The following is a 5,730-nucleotide window of genomic DNA, read 5'->3' on the forward strand; positions in this document are numbered from 1 at the left end:
TGGAGCGTACCGTCTGCGAAATGCATCGGACAACCGACTCGAGCCAAACCCATGGAACGCAGCACGCCTACGAAGATTCTACGCCTAGCGCCGGACTCCGTGTTCGTCTCCTTCCTCTGTCCCCTTTTTATTTTTATTTTTATTTTTTCACATTAGTTGTCCGGGATTTCGCTCCTTCTCCCTATCTTTTTTCCCAAGCCCTTAGGGGCTTGCATGTGCATCGTTCGCACATACCTGATGCGCACCCGCGCTCATCATACCTGGGGGCTTCTTTATCAGATGTTTATATAAAACGGGCCTCATGCCCAAAACATGTGTGATACTTCCGCATGAACCTTTTATACACCATTGTATGCATCGATATGACTTAAGTTTTGGCCAAGCTGGGTTGCCTGGCTCCTGTGCTTACACCTACGTCCCCGTTCGTTCGGCTAGGTGGTAAAGGGAGCACCTCTGCGATTGTTACTGCCGGGTCAGCCGGATGTGTACCTCAGGCTGGGTGAAGCCGAAAGCTAGCGTTCTTAAGGGAATATTCGGTCGCTGAATTGAAAGATGATCTTTCGTGTTTATTCATCTGCCCCCAGATGCTTTTCTGCTCTTTTTAGCAGTTCGGACATGCACTTTAGGGCATGCCTCCCAGGGAAAGGAACCCCTAACGGAACTATTCTCCCTGGAAGATGTTTCTTACTAACCATGTAATATAACATAACTAGTTGGGCACTTGTCTGCTAAAGCAATTATGACCCCTACGCCTTGTCTCCATGCATGCCCCGGTTCTTACATAATCGAGAGGGTATTCGGACACACTCCGGACTATAGGGTCCGGAGGTCGAAGCGAAAAGGTCCGCAATGACAAACGATCTACAATCCGGCTAGAAGGCATTTTTCATGTCATTTTAAATTACAGAGTCAATCCGACTAGGCATATTCCTCTTCAATACCATCCAACAGGTGGTCTAATTTACAGTCCTGTTGGGAATATTTTGCAGCCAGCTCTACCTGGCCATATACCAAGCTGACAGGGATCTCCTTTCCGTTAGGACCCATAGGGCCGACCTCGGCCATGTGGTTTGGGTCAGCCTTCGTATACCGAGTCTTCACCATGGCCCAGGCCTCCCTGGCACCTTGACGACAGGCCGATATCTTCCACAATCGGAAGCGCTGCCACACTCCCTCCAACTTCTTCCTAAGCTCCCCAAGGCCTTCGGGCATGGAGAGGGATGACCACATAGCCTGAATGACACTCTGCATTAACTACCGAACTCGTTCGTGCAGTTGCAACAGCTCGGGAAGAAGGTCTCCCGTTGAACTGGGCATCTCCTCCACAGGACGACCTGTCAGCAGACCTACAGACATAGCTCTGTAAATCGACTTCCTCGTCGAATTCTTTTTTCAAAGATTCGTTCAAGCACTTACTAAAAATGCCGCGTCGAAGTCGCCGATTCTCCTTTACGGAAGCAGACAGCTGAATACGAACATCCTTTAGTTCCTCGCCCAGCTGGGTATTGGCGTCTTGAAGTTTGTTCTTCTCTTGCCTCACCCTCGTCAGCACGCTCTCGCCAGCCTTTAGTTGGCGTAGGAGTTGTTTCTTGTCCGGATTTACTCCGGCCCCATCTGCACTATTATCGTCAGGGTTGCACACCTGGCGCACTTCACAACGGAATTATTTTTCGATGCATATATTACCTGAGGGCGTCCCCTTGGCATTTTCTGAAGTGGCCAGTGCGGCCTCGAGTTGGGCCTTGCACTCTTCAAGCTCCTGGGACAGTTGCATATTCTTCTTTGTAAGACACTGCATAGCATATGATCCTTAAAACAGTTATCTTCACTGTTTCAAGTCTCGGGGGCTACTGACATATATAACCTTCAATTTTAATCACATATATGTCTTTTACATACTGCTCTGTGGCTCTGGCTAGACCATCTTGAGCGGCACGGAGATACGCATCTCCTGTATTAAAGGCGTCCAACGCCTCTGGGGAAAAACATGCATCACGAAGAACAGTCCAGCGACGCCTGTGGTTTAGGGCACTCTCCACTTCCGAATTGGTGGCAGATTGCCCGTCGGCGTCCTTTGTCGGAGGAACGCCCGAGGCGCGCCCCTTGTCCGTCTCCGCTTCCAGACCCGGCCTTGAACCTTGGCCGGCGGATATAGTCCGGCAGGCTCTCTTCTTTCTAAGAAAATCATGAGCGTTAGTAAGACCCAAGGGCATAAACCCTAGGCGTTAAATTTGCACGCCGTACCGTTGCGCCGGAATCTCGATCCGGTCCGCACTTCTTTTTGGCCCGCCTGGCTTCGGCGGCCCTTGTTGGCTGCCCACTGCGGGCTCGGCCTTCCGCCTCAAGGATTTACCCTGCGAAACGAAACATTATTAGTTCACGGCATGCAAGATAAAGCATGGATAGATCTCCTTGAGAATACTGGAACCTCGGTCTCGGTTACCCTTGAGGCTGGAAGTAGTCCGGGATAGTCGGCCGTAATGGCCATAAGGCGTTGTCCTTGCTCAATTGATGAAACACCCCATCGATTAACTCCACACATAAGTCCGGGTCTTCTTGGGAGTCCGGATCGAGGGACTGTTCCGGGTCCTCGGGCTGTGGAGGAGGGCTGTTTATCTCCTTCACAGTCTGGCGCAGCTCCCGTGTTTAACATTGCTAGACTAAATACTCAACTACGGGAATTTCGAAAGCGGGTAGGCAAGTGAAAGTGTTCGCTCACCCAACTTGGTGGATTGTACATGGAGAATCCGCCCTCCGGGTTGGCACGGAGGAATTCTTCTTCTTCTCCCTTGTACAATGCAGATAAGATTCTCATTAAAGTGGCGGCCGAATCTGGCCCCTTACGACCGCACCGGGTGGCGTCGTCCTCCCCGTTGAAATCCCACATGGGGTGGCCTCTGTATTGAAGCGGCTACACCCCTCGCGTAATGCATATGGCCATGACCTTGATCATGGTCAATCCGGAATGAGCCAACAACCTTATCCGGCCCATCAGGTAAAGGACGTCCCTGTCAGTTTCCCTCTTAGGGTTTCGCGGGCGCCAACTCAGGCGCTTCTTCAACGGAGCATTATTGAACTCGGGGAGGCCGATCCGTACAGGGTCCGGCAGGGGGACGTCATCTATATAGAACCACTCCGAGGACCAGTCCTCGGACGTCCTCTTTGGGGTACCGGATAGATTTCCGGTCCCGGCGATGCGCCATAGTTCGGCTCCGCCCACTTGATAAATAGACCCCTCCTGAGAACGAGGCACGAGGCAAAACAACCTCTTCCACAGCGCAAAATGGGCCTCGACGCCCAAGAACAGCTCGCAGAGGGCCACGAAGCCCGCAATGTGCAGAATGGAGGCGGGCCTGAGGTTGTGTAGCTGGAGGCCGTAGAACTCCAGCAACCCCCGGAGAAACAGATGAATTGGAAATCCGAGTCCTCTCATCAAATAAGGGACTAGGCATACCCGCTCTCCTTGAGAGGGATTGGGGATGCTCTCCGCCTGCTCTCCACCGCTATAGGTAGCAATCCCGGCTCGAACTGGGACCATATATGCTGGGGGGAGAAGCCCCTTGGACTGAAGCACTACTAACTCGCTATGTGGGACGGAACACCGCCCCCAATCTCCCGGCCGAGGGCTGGAGAGGCGAGAGGAGGAGCTGCACCGACCGGCCATGGTGGAATGGATCCCTGTCGAAGGCACTTTGATGAAGGCTCGCGGAGGGAAGATGGTGTGAATTGGATCTAAATCCCCGTCTCTTTTATGGGCGGTTCATTAACGCAACCGGGGGGTGTAAATGAAAAAATCCCCTGGCTTTTCGCATTCGTTTGACACGTGGAAGATGGTCATTATGGGGCACAGAAGCCCAGGAGGGCAGCACGCACTAGAAGCTGGACACTATTCGACGGGTATAGGGAATTTGAAGAAGAACCCGCCTTGCAATGCCGAAGACAACTTGCGCGCCGGACTCGTCGTCATTGAAGCCTGGTTCGGGGGCTACTGAGGGAGTCCTGGATTAGGGGGTGTCCGGATGGCCGGACTATGACCTTCGGCCGGACTCCCGGACTATGAAGATACAAGATTGAAGACTCCGTCCCGTGTCCGGATGGGACTTTCCTTGGCGTGGAAGGCAAGCTTGGCGATACGATATGAAGATCTCCTCCCATTGTAACCGACTCTGTATAACCCTAGCCCTCTCCGGTGTCTATATAAACCGGAGAGTTTTAGTCCGTAGGACGAACAATAATCACACCATAGGCTAGCTTCTAGGGTTTAGCCTCTCTGATCTCGTGGTAGATCCACTCTTGTACTACCCATATCATCAATATTAATCAAGCAGGAGTAGGGTTTTACCTCCATTGAGAGGGCCCAAACCTGGGTAAAAACATCGTGTCCCTTGTCTCCTGTTACCATCCGCCTAGACGCACAGTTCGGGACCCCCTACTCGAGATCCGCCGGTTTTGACACCGACACTGAGCTTGCCAAAGGATAAAATGAAAAAGGAATGGTGAGGATCACCGTGACTCTTGTAAGGTAGAGGATAATAATAAAAGATAGGCCCTTCGCAGAGGGAAGCAGAGGTTGTCATGCGCGTTTAGGGTTGATGCACAAAATCTTAATGCAAAAGAACGTCACTTTATATTGCCCCTTGTATGTGAACCTTTATTATGCAGTCCGTCGCTTTTATTGCGTCCACAACAAGTTCGTACAAAGCTTATTTCTCTACATTAATAAGTCATGCATATTTAGAGAGCAATTTTTATTGCTTGCACCGACGACAACTTACTTGAAGGATCTTACTCAATCCATAGGTAGATATGGTGGACTCTCATGGCAAAACTGGTTTAAGGGTGTTTGGAAGCACAAGTAGTATTTCTACTTGGTGCTAAGAATTTGGCTAGCATGAGGGGGAAAGGCAAGCTCAACACGGTAGAGGATCCATGACAACATACTTTATCTCGAATGTAAGAAAACATAACTTATTATGTTGTCTTCCTTGTCCAACCTCAACTCTTTAGCATGTCATATTTTAATGAGTGCTCCCAACCATAAAAGATGTCAACGATAATATATCTATATGTGAAACCTCTCTTTCCTTATTACTTCCTATTAATTGCAACAATGACCAAAGCTATATTTGCCAACTCCCAACAAATTTAAATCATCATACTCTTTCTATGTGAAGTCACTACTTTCAATAAGATAAATACGAACTCTTGATTCTTTTTATTCTCCTCTTCTACTTTCCCGAGATCATGGCAAAATACTCAAGCCCTTGACTCAACACTAATCTTTATTATAAAGCTCACGGACTCGATTACAAGGAAAGATCATAAAGCAAAACTCAAAACTAGATCATGCCACGACTTTATTCTACTAAATCAAGATACTACTAATAGGATCGAACTAAGAAAAACTGTAAAGATAGGAGTTGTGATGGTGATACGATACCAGGGCACCTCCCCCAAGCTTGGCAGTTGCCAAGGGGAGTGCCCATACCCATGTGATTATGTCCTCGGAGGCGGTGAAGAAGGAATTGTTGATGACGTAGGCTTGTCGTCCATCTTCCAAGGCATAGGCTCACCATCATAGAAGGATGATCGAGTCTCCAGAATCCTCAAATCTGCAGCCAAACTCATCCTTTTGAACCTATATTCATACTCACAGTTTTGATTTTGCAGATCATAAATTTGGGCTTGAAGGTGCTCGATCTTCTCTTGTAGCTTAAAGATAGCCTCCTC

Source organism: Triticum dicoccoides, chromosome 7B (genome assembly GCF_002162155.2).
Source record: "Triticum dicoccoides isolate Atlit2015 ecotype Zavitan chromosome 7B, WEW_v2.0, whole genome shotgun sequence".
NCBI classification, from domain to species: Eukaryota; Viridiplantae; Streptophyta; class Magnoliopsida; order Poales; family Poaceae; genus Triticum; species Triticum dicoccoides.